Source organism: Tachyglossus aculeatus, chromosome 4 (genome assembly GCF_015852505.1).
Source record: "Tachyglossus aculeatus isolate mTacAcu1 chromosome 4, mTacAcu1.pri, whole genome shotgun sequence".
NCBI lineage: Eukaryota > Metazoa > Chordata > Mammalia > Monotremata > Tachyglossidae > Tachyglossus > Tachyglossus aculeatus.
The window spans coordinates 40,338,989-40,358,600 of NC_052069.1; the positions used below are offsets into that span (position 1 = coordinate 40,338,989).

At 44.3% G+C, this 19,612-nt stretch overlaps 1 protein-coding gene and 2 non-coding genes across 3 annotated transcripts in view; 1 reads left to right on the forward strand and 2 right to left on the reverse strand.

Moving 5' to 3' along the window:
* HS2ST1 (heparan sulfate 2-O-sulfotransferase 1) overlaps positions 1-19,612 on the forward strand; it is a 225,589-nt gene that overhangs the window by 37,956 nt on the left and 168,021 nt on the right. The gene's annotated exons all lie outside the window — the stretch shown is intronic.
* LOC119927977 lies at positions 6,002-6,139 on the reverse strand. The gene has a single exon (XR_005450939.1). It is a non-coding gene; the product is annotated as a small nucleolar RNA SNORA7 (small nucleolar RNA).
* LOC119927946 lies at positions 18,510-18,647 on the reverse strand. The gene has a single exon (XR_005450910.1). It is a non-coding gene; the product is annotated as a small nucleolar RNA SNORA7 (small nucleolar RNA).

The following is a 19,612-nucleotide window of genomic DNA, read 5'->3' on the forward strand; positions in this document are numbered from 1 at the left end:
ATCAAAATCATTTTCAGGTTTGTAGAGTTTGGAGTTGGTAATCTCGATTCACATTGAGTAAGCAAAATGCTACACATTGGTGTGACTATGAGCATTCCTAAATAACCCTTTCTCTTAAATTGATTTAAACTGCTCCATTAGCTTGTAACCTCTGGAAGACAGGGACCAAGGCTTCTACTTTTAGTGTTTGCCTCAAAACATCACACAGTAGGTGCTAAATACATATTCGAGAAACGCTAGCATGTCCTCATTAAGCAGGTTATTATGAGGTAGTAGCTAATGGAATTGAAACAACTTGCCACATTATAAACACGTTTCCGTTGTACCAATTCTCCAAGTTTCCAGATGCATCCTGCTGGTAGAGATTTTAAGCTCTAAAAATACCAGGTTGCTTTAGATCCTAATTTTTCCCATATTGTGTGATGGTAGAGGGGAAGACTCTCCTAAGAATTGGTGCCTCATCGTGGCCGGAGAGTTTGCATATGTTGATGAAGAGTAGACCTATCCCATATAGGGCCTGTCAACCTACGCATCAAGCAAAAACTGCTCAATCTCGGCGTTCAAGGCTCTCCATCCCCTCGCCCCCTCCTACCTCACCTCCCTTCTGCCTCTAACCTCCACACTGTACTTGGTTCTCGCCTGTCCCGCCGTCGACCCCCGGCCCACGTCGTCCCCCGAGCCTGGAATCATCATCATCATCAATCGTATTTATTGAGCGCTTACTGTGTGCAGAGCACTGTACTAAGCGCTTGGGAAGTACAAGTTGGCAACATATAGAGACAGTCATCATCATCATCAGTCGTATTTATTGAGCGCTTACTGTGTGCAGAGCACTGTACTAAGCACTTGGGAAGTACAAGTTGGCAACATATAGAGACAGTCCCTACCCAACAGTGGGCTCACAGTCTAAAATGGTATCTTTTGAGTGCTTACTGTGGGTGGACCACTGTGCTGAGTACTTGTTAGTTTTACATGTAATTAAAGCATTGTGTATTTTTCTAAGACTAAATCACATCGTCCTTCTACCTCCATATGAAAAACACCGTTTGGGTTTCCAAACAGAGCACACTGGCAATATTTCAGGCTACGGTGTCAGGAGGAATCGAGTCACCCTATGGCAAATTTTCCCCCTACCAAGTACCCCGACCAGGTATTAAACACAAGGCACCGCGCCAGATTCTTTTAGACTGTGAGCCCACTGTTGGGTAGGGACTGTCTCCATATGTTGCCAACTTGTACTTCCCAAGCGCTTAGTACAGTGGAATGCCCTCCCTCCACACATCCGCCAAGTTAGCTCTCTTCCTCCCTTCAAAGCCCTACTGAGAGCTCACCTCCTCCAAGAGGCCTTCCCAGACTGAGCCCCCTTTTTCTCTCCTCCTCCCCACCCCCCCCACCTCCTTCCCCTCCCCACAGCACCTGTATGTATGTTTGTACAGATTTGTTACTCTATTTGTTTTACTTGTACATATTTACTATTCTATTTATTTTGTTAGTGTTGTGCATTTAGCTTTAATTCTATTTGTTCTGATGACATGACACCTGTCCACATGTTTTATTTTGTTGTCTGTCTCCCCCTTCTAGACTGCGAGCCCGTTGTTGGGTAGGGATCGTCTCTATGTGTTGCCGACTTGTACTCCCAAGCGCTGAGTACAGTGCTCTGCACACAGTAAGCGCTCAATAAATACGATTGACTGAATGAATGAATACCCATAATGGAAAGGCCTAAGCCGAAACGTCAGACAAAATAGACTCACCTGTGCTGGGCAGCAGCAGGGGAAAGAGTCAAAGGTGTTGATCTAAATGTTGATCCAAAGCAACGGCAGAGACTCAAGCCTTTACTGCATGGAAGAAGGCAATGGTAAATTACTTGGGTGTCTACCCAGAAAACTCTATCGATACACAGAATGACGTAATGATAGAGGATGGGGCATTCTGAAGAGCGCGTGTCCATGGAGTCGCTATGGGTCAGAAATGACTCGACGGCATTTGAAGAAACAGGAGAGAGGTAGGGGCTACTTTGGTATCGGTAGTATACTGGTAGAGAATTTTAAGAGCTAAAAATACCAGGCTACCGCAGATACTAACTTTTCCTGTGCTGTGTAAAGGTAGAGAGGCAGAGACTGCCATAATACCAGTAATATAGTGGTAGAGAATCTTAAAATCTAAAAATACCAGGCCACTGTAGATACTAATATTTCCTGTGTTGTGTGAAGCTATAATAATAATGTTATTTATTAAACGCTTACTTTGTGTCAGGCACTGTTCTAAGCGCTGGGGTAGGTACAGGCTAATCAGGTTGGACAAAGTCCCTGTCCCACATGGGGCTCACAGTCTTAATCCCCATTTTACAGGTGAGGTAACTGAGGCCCGGAGTAGTGAAGTGACTTGCCAGAGGTCACACAGCAGGTAAGTGGCAGAGCGGGATTAGAACCCAGGTCCTTCCAACTCCCAGGCCTGTGCTTTGTCCACTTGGCCATGCTTCTTGGTAGAGACTGCCATCATATCAGTAGTATAACTGCAGTGTGCTCTATACAGTGATAATTGGGAAGATTGACAACAGGATTATCTAGGCTTGAAGCTCTTTGGCATGTTAGGGGATATATGCCTTAAGCACAAAGATTCATTTGACGTATTGGCTGAAAGGTAAAAACGTTAGACCCTAAAGAGGGAGAATGAGGAATAGGTTTCCTTTGGAATAATCTTGTGTGATCACCAATAATGATGCCGTAAATGAAAGAGGGGTCAATATGTAGAAATTAGAACTGTGTAGGCAGAGGAGTCTCTTGTTGGGAGGTTGTACCATTAGTGAGGCATTTTTGTTATTTACCTTAAAATTAAATACTGCAAAATAATTCACTAACTCAGCGATTGTAAAGAGAGAGTTTCATTTTTGAGGAGAGGTTCTGTCCCTGGGAGTTCTTCCAGCAAAGCAGCCATCTCTGGGGTATAGACAGGGAATGTCTGGTTGTTGTTGTATTGTACTCTCCCAAGCGCTTAGTACAGTGCTCTGCACACAGTAAAAACTCAATAAATGTGATGGAATGAATGAATGACCGTTCTTTATGGGGCGTGGAGGTCAGGACGACTAAACCTCTAGGCTGTGAGTCCATTATGGGCAGGGAACGTGTCGACTAATTTTGTCATATTGTACTCTCCCGAACGCCCAGTTCAGTGCTGTGCACATAGTAAGCACTTAATAAATGCAGTTGATGGATTGCTCTGGCTTGGTGAGTCTGAGTTGGACCTGGGAGTGTGCATAAGAAATAGGGAGCAGGGTGAATCACTTGTAGCTTAACAAGTTGCCATTCACTAGAGAAGCAGGGTGGCCTAGTAGATAGAGAACAAGCCTGGGAGTCAAAAAGGACTTGGGTTCTAACCCTGGCTCCATCACTTGTCTGCTGGGTGACTCTGAGGAAGTCACTGAACATCTCTGTGCCTCAGTTTCCTCATATGTAAAATGGGGTTTAAGACTATGAGCTCCGTGGGGGACAGGGACTGTTTCCAACCTGACTTGCTTGTGCTACCTCAGGGCTTAGTACAGTGCCTGGAACGTAGTAAGTGCTTAATAAGTACCGTTTTTTGTTTTTTTTTTTTTTAGAGTTGTCAGCTTTATGCTGACATACCACTAAATAGCCCATGTAGGGGTCATATGCATTTGGTGTTTTAATAATAATTATGGTTTTTGTTAAGTACTTACTCTGTCAGGCCCTGTTTTATATTTAGTGCTTTGAATCTGGGGCAGGAGACATCAATAGGGTTACAACTCCAACAAGACATTCATTGTGTATGGCCCCACTGACAATTTTGGCAAGTTGAAAAAGTGTGATTGTGTAAAACCTACACATAGCCTCCTTATCTCTTCAGGTCAGAGGGTAAAAGGCTAATGGGTAGGGTGCAGATTGCTGGTCTGAGGATGAAGGATGACTTTTGTGCCCAAAGCTGTGAATCTAACTCATGTCAAAAATTGCAACCTTAAATTCACAGAGAAATTGGCTGTGTGCCTTCCTCCAGGATGTAATAAAATTGGTTGCAATTAAGAGAAGGAAAGGCTCTTTTTTTTGGTTTGTTTTTAAACACCGTCTCCCTGCTTTTTTTCAGGGGGAGGGGGTGATGTGATATTTAACGCAATAACTTTAAAACAAAGTCTCAACTTCGCATCCCTAGAATGAACTGTTAGTTTCTGTTTTTTTACCTCGGGAAGACTTTTTGCCCGTGTTCGGTTCCCTTAGTCCTTCCCAAGCGTTGCCTAGTGGTTAGAGAACTGGCCTGGGAGTCAAAAGGACCTGGGTTTTCATCCGGGCTCTGACACTTCTCTGTTGTTCTACCTTGGGTAAGTCATTTAATTTTTCTGTGCCTCAGTTATCTCCTCTTTAAAATGGGGGTTAAGACTGCGAGCCCTATGTGAGACATGGACTGTGTCCAACCTGATTAGTTTGTATCTATCCCAGTGCTTAGTACAGTGCCTGGCACATAGTAAGCACTTAACAAACAGCATAAAAAGAAAGAAATCGGACCCATATCTTCTCTAACAACATCTTCTGGACCTGAAAGGAACATCTGCGCTTAGTACATAAGCGCTTAGTACAGTGCTCTGCACTCAGTAAGCGCTCAATAAATACGATTGATTGATCTGCATGGCAGTTTTCATACCCTAGTTTGAGAAGCCTTCCCGCTTCATCTCTCACAGACTTTCCCCATCTTTAAAGCCTTATTGAAGGCACATCCCCTCGAAGAAGCCTTCCCTGACTAATCCCTCATTTCCTCTTCTCCCACTCCCTTCTGTGGTGCCCTTGCACTTGGATTTTTATCCTTGATTCACCCCTCCCTCAGCAGCATGGCTTAGTGGATCGAGCACAGGCCTGGAGTCAAAAGGACTTGGATTCTAATCCTGGTTCTGCCACATGTCCATTCAGTCGTATTGAGCGCTTACTGTGTGCAGAGCACTGTACTAAGCGCTTGGGAAGTACAAGTTGGCAACATATAGAGACGGTCCGTACCCAGCAACGGGCTCACAGTCTAGAAGGGGGAGACAGAATACAAAACAAAACATGTAGACAGGTGTCAAAGCTGTCAGAATAAATAGAATTAGAGCTATATGCACATCATTAACAAAATAGAGTAGTAAATATGTACAAATAAAATAGGGTAATCTGTACAAATACATAAAAGTGCCGTGGGGAAGGGAAGGAGGTAGGGGTCCGGGGGATGGGGAGGAGGTGAGGAAAATGGGGGCTCAGTCTGGGAAGGCCTCTGTAGTGTGGGCAAGTCACGTAACTTCTCTGGGCCTCAGTTACCCCATCTGCAAAATGGGGATTAAGAATGTGAGCTCCATGACACTTTGTACAGTGCCTGACACATAGTACGAAGCTGCGTGGCTCAGTGGAAAGAGCACGGGCTTTGGAGTCAGAGGTCATGGGTTCAAATCCCAACTCCACCAATTGTCAGCTGTGTGACTTTGGGCAAGTCACTTCACTTCTCTGGGGCTCCGTTACCTCATCTGTAAAATGGGGCTTAAGACTGTGAACCCCCGGTGGGACAACCTGATCACCTTGTAACCTCCCCAGCAACTTAGAACAGTGCTTTGCACATAGTAAGTGTTTAATAAATGCCATTATGATTATTATTTAAAATACCGTAATTATTATTACTATTGTTATTCTGGGGGATTGGGGCTGTGTCCAACCTGACCACCTTGTACCTACTCCAGCACTTAGAACAGTGCTTTGCATATAGTAAGTACTTAAGAAGTACCACTATAATAATAATAATTAATATTATCATCATTTGGTCTTGTGCCGTTGAGTCGTTTCCGACGCATAGCGATGCCGTGGACACATCTCTCCCAGTACGCCCCACCTCCATCTACAATCATTCTGGGAGCGTATCCATAGGGTTTTCTTGGTAAAAATACGGAAGTGGTTTATCATTGCTTCCTTCCACGCTGTCAACTTGAGTCTCTGCCCTCAACTCTCCTCTGCTGCTGCCGCACAGGTGAGTTTTGACCTGTAGCAGATTGCCTTCCACTCGCTAGCCACTGGCCAAGATAGAAATGGAATGGGTAGGCCTCTGCTTGACTCTCCTTCCCTTAGTCGAGACTAGTAGAGTACTAAAAACTCTCCAGGTGCAACCCTGAGAGGGATACTGTTAGGTATAGAACCAGAATTTATGTATTTATATTAATATCCATCTCCCCCTCTACACTGTAAGCTCCTTGGGGCAGGGAACATGTGTACCAAATCTGTTGTGTTGTACTCTCCCAAGCAGTTGGTATAGTGCTGTGCACAAAGTAAGTGCTCAGTAAATAGGATTGATTGATCAATTTGCAAACATTCACACAGCAAGTATTCAAGCATTTCATCTTTTGTATCAGTTACCGTGGCAGATTTAGTGAATGCTCAGGACTAAGGTTTTTCACGTGTTTTTCTCTACCCTTCTTTCCTAACCATGAGCACGCACTTTTCCTTATCTCTCTGAGGTGTCAGGTCGAGATTAGCTGAATGCAAGAGATATGAAAAAAAATACCAAAATATTAAAGCAAAATCTGTGTTAATTTTTATTCTGACCAAGAACAAGGTGTTTCATAAAGGAGTAATTCACTGGTATTGTACATGAAACTTCTTTTTCTCCATGACATGCAAATTCGTAAAGCGTTCCATGTTTTTCATTTATTTTGTTAATGATGTGCGTCTAGCTTTATTTGTATTTATTCTGGTGACTTGACACCTGTCCACATGTTTTGTTTTGTTGTCTGTATCCCCCTTCTAGACTGTGAGCCCGTTGCTGGGTAGGGACCGTCTCTATATGTTGCCAACTTGGACTTCCCATGCGCTTAGTACAGTGCTGTGCACACAGTAAGCGCTCAATAAGTACGATTGAATGAATGAATGAATGGGGGAGTGAACTTATTCAGGTTTCAATATGGCTTTTCATCTTGAATACTCATTAGCATTTGGGCATATGTAAAGCCTAACTTGTTTTTTTTTTTCATCAAAAACCTAGTTGTAGAGTGTTTATGCAAATAGATTCAGTTAAATTTTCTGAACTTACAAATGCATGGGCAGGCTTCCAGAGATTCGCTTTCAATCTCAAACCATTTCTACTTTTGGGGATCATTTTTTACCATCATTTCCAATGACGCCCCTTATTTCTGACACGCTGGCAGAAGGGACTTTTGAAGAACAACAGCGTGATATAGTGGATAGAGTGCAAGCTACAGGCCCGGGAGTCAGAAGGACCTGGGTTCTAATAATAATAATAATAATATTAATGATATTTGTTAAGCACTTACTATTCATTCATTCATTCAATCGTATTTATTGAGCGCTTACTGTGTGCAGAGCACTGTACTAAGCGCTTGGGAAGTACAAGTTGGCAACATATAGAAACGGTCCCTACCCAACAGCAGGCTCACAATCTAGAAGGGGGAGACAGACAACAAAACAAAACATATTAACAAAATAGAATAAATATGTACAAAGTAAATAAATAAATAAATAGAGTAATAAATACGTAGAAACATATATACAGGAGCTGTGGGGAGGGGAAGGAGGTAAGGCGGGGGGGATGGGGAGGGGGAGGAGGGAGAGAGGAAGGAGGGGGCTCAGTCTGGGAAGGCCTCCTGGAGGAGGTGAGCTCTCAGTAGGGCTTTGAAGGGAGGAAGAGAGCTAGCTTGGCGGATGTGCGGAGGGAGGGCATCCCAGGCCAGGGGGGAGGACGTGGGCCGGGGGTCGATGGCGGGACAGGCGAGAACAGGGTACAGTGAGGAGGTTAATAATCATAATAATGATTTTGGTATTTGTTAAGCTCTTACTATGTGCCAAGCACTGTTCTAAGCGCTGGGGGAGATACAAGGTAATCAGGTTGTCGCACATGGAGCTCACAGGCTTCATCCCCATTTTCCAGATGAGGTAACTGAGGCTCAGAGAAGTGAAGTTACTTGTCCAAAGTCACACAAACTTGGCTCTGCTACTCACTTGCTGTGTGACCTTGTCACTTCACTTTTCTGTGCCTCAGTTACCTGAGTCAGAGGTCATGGGTTCAAATCCTGGCTCCGCCAACTGTCAGCTCTGTGACTTTGGGCAAGTCACTTAACTTCTCTGTGCCTCAGTTACCTCATCTGTAAAATGGGGATGAAGACTGTGAGCCCCCCGTGGGACAACCTGATCACCTTGTAACCTCTCCAGCACTTAGAACAATGCTTGGCACATAGTAAGCGCTTAATAAATGCCATCATTATTATTATTACCTCATCTGTAAATTTGGGGTTAAGGCTGAGCCCCTTGTGGGACATGGGCTGTGTCCAACCTGATGAGCTTGTATCTGTCCTAAGCGCTTAGTACAGTACGTGGCACACAGTAAGAGCTTAACAAATGTCCTTTAAAAAAGTGAATAAAAAGCAGCTTCCTTTCCTCGGTATGCAGAGGAATAGTAGTGTTGCTGCCTTGCATGGGGGCGTGAAAGATTTGGGAGCCATTTTCTTCATGTCTCTGATTTTGTACGTCAACCTCAGTGGATTCTAGTAGATATTAAACATGTGCTGGACTAACATATCTGGAAAACAAGGTATGGCCTCCAGCCTAAGGCAGGGGGAAATACAGTCAATAAGCTTGGCAGAAGCAACTCCTTTTTTGGATTTTTCCCTCTAGTGTGCTAAAAAGTTTTAAATATTTAATAAGGAAATAGTTGAAATTCCAGAATCTGCACAGAAAGGAGCTCAGGATCAATTTCATGTGTCAGTTTACTAATGTATCTCAAACTTCAATTATTACGCGATGTCATTATGGTTTGCAATAGGATTCCCAAACAGTGGCTGAATGGCAACTGAAAACAAGGGGGGCAGGGTAACCCCTTAAAGGTAAGGAAAATGGAGGGAACGTTTCCACCAACTCTTGTATTTGTACTCTCCCAAGTGCTCAGTACAGTGCTGTGCACACAGTAAGCACTCAACAAGTTGATTCAGATTGAATCAAATTGATTCAAATTGATTGATTCAGACAACTTGGCATAGCCACTGAAAGCTAGGTGAGGTATGTGATAAGAAGACTGGCAAGGCACAGTAATTGACCAGAGCTTTGTGTGGTTTGTGAGACAGGCAAACGTAAAAGCAGCATGGGTGCTGCAATCAGAAAGCTTGAATGTATACACAGAAAGGACCATTTTGGGGTGTGCAGGGTATTTGTGGGTCTGTTGGCTTTAATACACTGATGCCCACTCTGAGCCCCAGGGGGCAATTTTATAGGGATGGAATCACAGTGGCAAATATTATTATAATTATAACAAAACTGGGAGCCCATTGTTGGGTCGGGACCGTCTCTATAAGTTGCCGACTTGTACTTCCCAAGTGCTTAGTACAGTGCACTGCACACAGTAAGCGCTCAATAAATACGATTTAATGAATTGAATGACTGCTAATCATTATAATAATGGTATTCGTTAAAGTGCTTACTATGCACCTTTTAGACTGTGAGCCCACTGTTGGGTAGGGACTGCCTCTATATGTTGCCAACTTGTACTTCCCAAGCACTTAGTACAGTGCTCTGCACAAAGTAAGCACTCAATAAATGCGATTGACTGATTGATTGATTGCAACAAGCACTGTACTAAGCATTGGGGTAGAGACAAGATGATCAGGTCCCACATCAGTCTCTCAGTCTAAGTAGGAGAAAGAACAGGTATGAAATCTCCATTTTCCACATGAGGGAACTGAGGCACAGAGATTATGAGCCTCATCTGGGACAAAAACTGAGCAACAACAACATCTGAAGACACATCTCCTCCAGGAGCCTTCCCTGACTGAGCCCTCCTCTCCTCTTCCACTCCTTTCTATGCCAGTGGTACTTGCTCCTTCATTCATCCCCTCTCCCTTCCCCATGGCACATATATCTGTAATTTATTTATTTATCTATTTATTTATTTATGTTAATTTCTGTCTCCACTCTAGACTGTGAGCTCGTTGTGGACAGGGCATGTGTTTGATGTTATATTGTACTCTCCCTAGCACTTAGTACAGTGCTTAAAAGCACAATAAGTGCTCAATAAATATGGGCATATGTATATATGGTTGTACATATTTATTACTCTATTTATTTATTTATTTATTTATTTTACTTGTACATTTCTATCCTATTTATTTTATTTTGTTGGTATGTTTGGTTCTGTTCTCTGTCTCCCCCTTTTAGACTGTGAGCCCACTGTTGGGTAGGGACTGTCTCTATGTGTTGCCAATTTGTACTTCCCAAGCGCTTAGTACAGTGCTCTGCACATAGTAAGCACTCAATAAATACGATTGATTGATTGATTGATGGTTATTAATAATAGTAATCACTGTGTCTGATTATTTGGGGCCTACCCCAGCACTTAGCAAAGTGTTTGGTACAGAAAGACCACTTAATACCACAATTTCTTAGTGTCATTACATAATTCTACAGGAGGGGTTAGAGGATGGTCAGTACTCCCCAAGTGCTTAGGTGACACAGAGGTTGAAGTGGCAGTAAGAGGAGGGGGGATGGAATAATTAGGGAAGCCGTATTTTGGAAGGTGAGGCGGGGAGGGAGTTCCGGGAAGAAGAGGTCAGCGGCAAGAGAGAAGAGAGTGAATCACAGTAAGTTGGCAGGAGAGGAACAAAGCATGCAGGCATGAAGATGGGAGAGAGCTGGTTGAGGGTCTTTAAGTCACTGATCAGGAGTTTCTACTTGATGCAGAAAGGAATGGGCAACTATTGGAGGACTTTGAGGAGTGGAGAGAAATAATTTGGGCAGGACAGGGGAGAGGCTGGAGACAGGCGAGCATGAAGCCCTTTTAGACTGCTTTTAGTCTAATCTCCACCTTTTAGACTGTGAGCCCACTGTTGGGTAGGGACTGTCTCTATATGTTGTCAACTTGTACTTCCCAAGCGCTTAGTACAGTGCTCTGCACACAGTAAGTGCTCAATAAATACGATTGATGATGATGATGATGAAGCCAGGTGGGCAGCTGGCCATTGTAGGAGGGCAAGTGGAAATAATAATAATAATAATAATAGTAATAATGGCATTTGTTAAGCACTTACCATGTGCAAAGCACTGTTCTACGCACCTGGGGAGGAAACAAGGTGATCAGGTTGTTCCACGTGGGGCTCACAGTTTTAATCCCCATTTTACAGATGAGGGAACTGAGGCCCAGAGAAGTTAAGTGACTTGCCCAAAGTCACACAGCTGACAGTTGAGGGAGCTGGGATTTGAACCCATGACCTCTGACTCCCAAGCCCATGCTCTCTCCACTGAGCCACGCTGCTTCTCTAAAACTTTTAAGATTTTTAATTATTATTATGGTGTTGGTTAAGCTCTTATTACGTGTCGAGCGCCGTTCTGAGTGCTGGGATAGATACAAGTTAACCAGATTGGACACAGTCCCCGTCTCATATGGGGCTCACAATCTAAATAGGAGGGAGAATCTCCATTGTACAGATGAGGAAATTGAGGCGTAGAGAAAGGAAGTGACTTGTCCCAAGTCACCCAGCAGACTAGTGGTGAAGCTGGGATTAGAACCCGGGTCCTCTGACTACCAGGCTGCTGTTTTCCACTAGGTCACACTGCTCCTCTAGAATGAATTGAGCGTAAAGCTGCAGGAAAGTCTTTGAGGTTGCGCCCATGTGAAGCTCTCTTTGTGGAGGCCACAAGAGATACCTTCTGCCCAAAGAGGAAGGCAGAATTTAGGGGTAAAAAAAAAAGACCAGGATGAGGGATTTACTTGTATCTTCAGATCTTCATATCTTCAGTATTTTCAGATGAGATCTCCTTCCTCTCAGGTGCTACTCCATCCACCTGTGATTCATACCCCATTCCCTCTCATCTTATGAAAACTCTCGCCCCGTCCCGCCTCCCGTCCTTAACTTCCATCTTCAACCCCTCACTCTCCACTGGTTCCTTCCCCTCTGCCTTCAAACATGCCCACATCTCCCCCATCCTAAAAAAACCCTCTCTTGACCCCACCTACCCTTCTAGTTATTGCCCTATCTCCCTCCTACCCTTCCTTTCCAAACTCCTAGAACAAGTCGTCTACACTCGCTGCCTCGAATTCCTCAACACCAACTCTCTCCTTGACTCCCTCCAATCAAGCTTCTATCCCCTCCACTCCACTGAAACTGCCCTCTCAAAGGTCCAATGACCTCCTTCTTGCCAAAACCAATGGCTCCTACTCTATCCTAATCCTCCTCGACCTCTCAGCTGCCTTCGACACTGTGGATCACCCCCTTCTCCTGAACACGCTATCCAACCTTGGCTTCACAGACTCCGTCCTCTCTTGGTTCTCCTCTTATCTCTCCAGCCGTTCATTCTCAGTCTCCTTCACGGGCTCCTCCTCACCCTCCCATCCCCTTACTGTAGGGCTTCCTCAAGGGTCAGTTCTTGGTCCCCTTCTGTGCTGTATCTACACTCACTCCCTTAGTGAACGCATTTGCTCCCAAGGCTTCAACTATCATCTCTTTGCTGATGACACCCAAATCTACATCTCTGCCCCTGCTCTCTCTCCCTTCCTTCAGGCTCGGGTCTCCTCCTGCCTTCAGGACATCTCCATCTGGATGTCTGCCTGCCATCTAAAGCTCAATATGTTCAAGACTGAACTCCTTATCTTCCCTCCCAAACCCTGTCCTCCCCCTGACTTTCCCATCACTGTAGACGGCACTACCATCCTTCCTGTCTCACAAGCCCGCAACCTTGGTGTCATCCTCCCCTCTGATCTCTTTCCCTCCTCTCTGATCTCCCATCCTCTTGTCTCTCCCCGCTTCAGTCTATACTTCAGGCTGCTGCCCGGATCATCTTTGTGCAGAAACGCTCTGGGCATCTTACTCCCCTCCTCAAAAATCTCCAGTGGCTACCGATCAGCCTACACATCAGGCAAAAACTCCTCAGTCTCAGCTTCAAGGCTCTTCGTCACCTCACCCCCTCCTACCTCACCTCCCTTCTTTCCTTCTACAGCCCAGCCCGCACCCTCCGCTTCTCTGCCGCTAACCTCCTCACTGCCTTGTTCTTGCCCGTCCCGCCGTCGACCCCCGGCCCACTTCCTTGCCCTGGCCTGGAATACCCTCCCTCCCCACATCTGCCAAGCTAGCCCTTTTCCTCCCCTTCAAAGCCCTCCTGAGCGCTCACCTCCTCCAGGAGGCCTTCCCAGACTGAGCCCCCTTTCTCCTCTCCTCCTCCCCATCCCCAGTACTTGTATATATTTGTACAGATTTATTACTCTATTTTACTTGGACACATTTACTATTCTATTTATTTTTGTTAATGATGTGCATATAGCTATAATTCCATTTGTTCTGACGATTTTGACACCTGTCTACATGTTTTGTTTTGTTGTCTGACTCCCCCTTCTAGACTGTGAGCCCGTTATTGGGTAGGAACCGCCTCTCTATGTTGCCAACTTGTACTTCCCAAGAGTTTAGTACAGTGCTCTGCACACAGTAAGCGCTCAATAAATACGATTAAATGAATGAATTATACAGATGAAGGAATTGAGGCCTGGAGAAGTGAAGTGACTTGCCCAAGGTCACACAGCAGACGGGTGGCAGAGCCGGGATTAAAACCCATGACCTTCTGATTCCCAGGCCCGTGCTCTATCCATTAAGCCATGCTGCTTCTCTGTTTTATTTTTAAGTGCTTACTGTGCATCAAGCATTATTCTCAACACTGGGATAGTTGGACATTTTATCAGGTTGGACACAGTCTAAGCAGCAGGGAGTAGGATATAATCCCTATTTTACATCTGAGGAAACTGAGGCACAGAGAAGTGAAGTGACTTGCCCAAGGTCACACAGCAAGCAATAGGGAGAACCAGGATTAGAACGCAGGTCCTCTGATTCCCAGGCCCATGCTCTTTCCACTTAAGCCACGCTTCGGCTTCCTTGAGGGCAAGGATTGCTTCTACCAACTCTGTTGTATGCTCCCCAGTGCTTAGTACAGTGCTTTGCACACAGTAAACGTTCAGTAAATATCATTGATTCTAATGACTGTGGCAGGCTAATGGCATGGAAGACTAGGGGATAGCGAGCTGGTGGCTTGGGCCTGGTTGGGGGGGACGAAACTCATTCATTTATTCAGTTGTATTTGTTGAACGCTTACTGTGTACAGAGCACTGTACTAAGTGCTTGGAAAGTATAATTCAGCAACAGAGACAGTCCCTACCCAGCAATGGGCTTACAGTCTAGACGGGGAGAAGAGAAAGGAACGAAAGTCTGGACGGTGAATGTCTGTGGAGTGGCGAGGGGTGGGAAAAAGGAAAAGGGGAGAAGGGAAAGGAATGAAAACCTGCACATTGAATATCTGTGGGGTGGTGAGAGGTGGGGAAAAGGAAAGAGGGAGGAGAGAAAGAAATGAAAGCCTGGGCAATGATTGTCTGTGGAGTGGTGTAGGGTGAGGAAGGGAAAAGACCTAGGAAAGATGCAGAAACCCAACAGTCCCACGCAAGCCTAATGAATTGCTGATTCTTAGAGGGATCGCTTAAGGAAGCAAATGTAATAATAATAGTAATTATGCTATTTGTTAAGCGCTTACTATGTGACAAGCACTGCTCACTGTAAGATCATTTTGGGCAGAGAACTTGCCTGCTAATTCTGCTGCATCCTACTCTTCCAAGCACTTAGTACAGTGCTCTGCACATAATTCGCACTCAGTAAATACCATGGATTGAAATGAAGACTTGGCAGTCTTCTACAGCTCAATAGTAAGTGCTCAATTAATACCATTGAATGTGGTTTGGTTGCCTTAGGCCGGCAGGAAGGATGGACAGGAAAGCCGGACAGTAAGAACTGGCTGCTGGGCAGACGGAAGAGCCGCCTCATGGTGACGTGGCTTTTTGTCTTCCGATTGCAGCCGCCACCTCCCTCTCCCACTTCCTGCTTCCCTCTGTAATCCTGCCTTCTTTCCTTCCCTCTCCTTCATGCCCTCTCTCCATCCTTTCCTTTCTCGTCCCCCTTCTCCCCATCCCTTCCTTTCTTGTCCCCTCCCACCTCCATTCCTTTTTTTTGGATCTCTCTCTCTCCATCCCTTCCTTTTGTAAGCGCTTAATAAATGCTATCATTATTTATTGTAGAACAGTGCTTGGCATATAGTAACTGCTTAACAAATATCGTCATTATTCTAGACAGTGAGCCCGTTGTTGGGTAGGGATTGTCTCTGTGTGTTGCCGAATTGTATTTTCCAAGCGCTTAGTACAGTGCTGTGCACACAGTAAGCACTCAATAAATACGATTGAATGAATGAATGAAGACATGGCAATCTTCTAGAGCTCAAAGTGTTTGTGGGAACTTTTATTTCATGAAAGTCAAGTACTCGACTCTTGAGCAACCCTAAATGGATCCGTCCGCCTCACCATGGCAGCATATTTAAGAGAGGCAGAACTGGGCAGCCTGCCCTGTCTTCCAAGTGTTGAAAAATGCCATTCTGGGCACACAAGTGTCTGTTCATGCTAATATAAAGCAACATACACTTTATTGGACTTTCTGAATTCCAGAGCTGATTGACTGAGTCACCAGTGTGTTTAGCCAAGAAAATTATTCCTCCTACAAAATTTTTCTCTATTGGTGAACATAACGATGCTGTCATCCTCCTTTAAAAAGAATGCCTAATGGACTGAGTTTGTGTACTGCATCAAAAAAGACTTACTCTAGACTGAGCTCGATGTGGCCAGGCAATGCCGCTCTTTATTGTCAAATTGTACTGTCCCAAGCACTTAGTACAGTGCTCTGTACACAGCTCAATAAATATGATTGAATGAATTAATGAATGACTTCCATCCTAACCCAGAATACAGTTTATGGATGAAATAAGAATGTAGTGCAAGAATCAATTATTCAGTGGTATCTGTTGAGCCTTACTTTGTGAGGAGCATTCATTCAGTTGTATTTATTGAGCGCTTACTGTCAGCAGAGCACTGTACTAAGCATTTGGGAGAGTATAGACAATAAACAGTCACATTCCCTGCCCACAGTGAGCCAACAGTCTGGAAACGAGCTAAGAGTCTAGAGATGCGCTAAGACCTTGGGGGAGTACAGTCCAACAGAGTTGGTAGACAGGTACCTGCCCACAATAAGCTTACTGTCTAGAGAGTCTAGACTGTGCACATGTATAGATGGATGTGTTCTAAGGTTTCAAAAACTATTTTTTGGTGGCACTATTTTTTCCAATAAAACATCTGTGTAGGCATGCCTTTTACAAAGTAGTGAATTACTATCCAGGTAAAATAGGACAATGCTATATTAGAGAAGTAGCGTATCTTAGTGGATGGAGCGTGGGCTTGGGAGTCAGAGGGACCTGGGTTATAATCCCGGCTCTGCCACCTGTCTGCTGTGTGATCTTGGGTAAGTTACTTCACTTTTCTGGGCCTCAGTTACCTCATCTGTAAAATGGGAATTGAAACTGTGAGCCCCATGCGGGACAGGAACGGTGTCCAACCTGATTACGTTGCATCCCAGCTCCGCCAGTTGTCAGCTGTGTGACATAGAATATTTATTCTATTTATTTTGTTAATATGTTTTGTTTTGTTGTCTGTCTCCCCCTTCTAGACTGTGAGCCCACTGTTGGGTAGGGACCGTCTATATATGTTGACAATTTGTACTTCCCAAGTGCTTAGTACAGTGCTCTGCACGCAGTAAGCACTCAGTAAATATGATTGAATGAATGAATGAATTGGGCAAGTCACTTAACTTCTCTGGGCCTCAGTTACCTCATCTGTAAAATGGGGATTAAGATTGTGAGCCCCACGTGGGACAACCTGATCACTTTGTAACCTCCTCAGCACTTAGAGCAGTGGTTTGCACGTAGTAAGCACTTAATAAATGCCATCTTATTATTATTATCTACCTGAAGGCTTAGAACAGTGCTTGGCACATAGTAAGTGCTTAGCAAGTACGAATAAATAAATAAAAAATAAGTAAACATATTGTGACATATTCAGTGAGTTTATTTTGTGGTGGCCCTAACAAAATTATCCAGAATTCCTGAACTTAATAGACATGCGGACTGCATTGTATAAAGTAAAAACTAAGAGGCCCATTTAACTAATTTACTAGGCAGGGGTATATTTAAAGACATTGGACGGTTTGAAAATATAACCTGTCTTTCTGGTATTTATTAGCTCATTCCTGTCTAATACTTTTACACAACTGATCCTGTGAAGTGTCACAACAAATGCAGAGAAGCAGCATGAACTAGTGGGAAGAGCACAGGTTTGGGAGGCAGAGGAATTGAGTTAAATTTCCAGCTCTGTCACCTGTCTGCTGTGTGACCTTGGGCAAGCCAGTTAACTTCTCTGCTCCTCAGTTCCCTCATCAGTAAAATGGGGATCCAAAACCTGTACTCCCTTCTACTTAGACTGTGGGTAGCCTGTTAGATTTAGGGACTGCTTCCAACCTGATTAAATTGTATTCTTTCGTTCATTCAGTCGTATTTATTGAGCGTATTTATTGAGTGCGTACTGTGTGCAGAGCACTGTACTAAGCACTTGGGAAGTACAAATCGGCAACATTTAGAGACAGTCCCTACCCAACAATGGGCTCACAGTCTATCCCAATGCTTAGAACAGTGCTTGACACAGAATGAGCATTTAACTGATGCCATTAAAAGAACAAAAAAACCTACAAAGGGCATAATATTCTGGGTCAGAACACCACTACAAAGCAGCAGAGCAAATTTTCAGGCCACCAGTCTACAGGGTGGAGTTGGTGGGGATGGAGCTTTGTCTAACAAAGTTTAGATTTAAAAAATTAAGTAAACTACCAGCCATCAAAATGTATCATCTTCCCACACATTTCAAAACCCGACTCACGTATTACCTGAGGTGGGGACCACCGAGAATGAGTAGCTTAAGGAGCCCTGGCCAATCCTGGCATTCAAAAGAAAGAAAGAACGTTAGCCAATAGTATTTGAAAGAAAGAAAGGTTAGCCAGTAGTATTTATTAAGTACTTATTCTGTGCAGAGCACTGTACTAGGGACTAATGAGAGTGCAATAAGTAGTGGACTTGATTCCTCTCTTCAAGGAGTTTTCAGTCTAGAGGGGGAAAATGATAAATTACAAATAGGGGAAGTGGCAGACTAAAAGGATGTGGACACAGGTGTTGTGGAGTCAGTGTCAAAGTGCTTCAGACCTAAGTGCATAGGTTATGCAGAAGAGAGGGCAAAAAAGATGTGAAATGAGGTGAAAACAGAGAAGGCTTATAGAATTAGATGTGATTTTAATAGGGCTTTGAAAATGGGGAGAGTGGTGGTCTGTTGGGTACGAAATGGGGAAGGCCTAGGAGAATACAATAGTTTGTTGTTGTCTTATGCTGTTGAGTTGTGTCCTACCCATAGTGACGCCATGGATACATTTCTACCGGAATGCCCTACCTCCATCTGCGATGGTTCCAGTAGTGGATCCATAGGGTTTTCTTGGTAAAAATATGGAAGTGGTTTGCCATTGCCTCCTTCCACACAATAAACCTGAGTCTCCGCCCGCAACTCACTCCCATGCCGCTGCTGTCCAGCACAGATGTGTTTTGATTTGTAGCAGATCGCCTTCCACTTGCTAGCCACTGCCCAAGCTAGGAATGGAATGGCAAGGCCTCTGCTTGACTCTCCCTTCCATGGTTGAGACTGGTAAAGTACTGGAAACTCTCCAGGTGCGACCCTGAGAGGTGGTACAGTAGTTAGCATAATTCCTGTCACCAAAGAATATACAGTCAAGCGGGTGAGAGAAATGTGAAAATATGTTACAGGTAGGGAAAGGTAATGAAGTTTAAAGATATACAGATATATGGAGGGAGGAGAGTAAGGTTAGTAGTGGTAGCGCTTACAGGCTGAGAATTCAATTAGCATATGTAACTTGGAAATGTTTGTAATAGTGAGTGAGGGGGGTAGGCTGGTGAGATATCCAATTAATCAAGGAAGGCTTCTTGGAGACAAAGTAATTTTATTCATTCATTCAGTCATTTTGAGTGCTCACTGTGTGCAGAGCGCTGTATTAAACACTTGGAAAATACAATACAGCAGTGAAGAGAGACAATCCCTGCCCACAACAAGCTTACAGAAGGGCTTTGAAGGTGGGGGGAAGAGTAGCAGTCTGCCAGATGTAAAGAGGGAGGGAAGGAAGGAAAGAGAGAGAGAGAAAAAATAAGAAATTGGTACCAGTAGGTTGACTTTAGAATTGTGAAGTGTGTGGGCTGAGTTGTAGTGGGAGAGGAGTGAGGAATAGTAATGGAGAGAGAGCTGATTGAATACATGAAGGAGAAAAGGGGATGATCAGGAGTTTATGCTTGATGTGGAGATGAGTGGGGAAGACATGCAGAATGATGTTTTAGGAAAATAATTTAGGCAGTGGAGTAAATTGTGGATTTTAAAGGGGAGAAGCTGGAGGCAGGAAAGTCAGCGAGAAGGCTGTAGTTGTTGGGATATCAATAGGTGGTGTTTATTGAGCACTTACTACGTGCTAACCATGGATATGACAATGCTTGGATCAATGTGGTTGCAAGTTTGGTTGGAGAGGAAGGGGCCGATTCTAGAGATGTTACTAAGAAAGAGCTGGTAGGATTTGGTGATTGACTGAATAGGTGGGTTGAAAGATTAGTGGCTTCAAGGAAAATGCAGAGATTGTGGGCTTGATTTT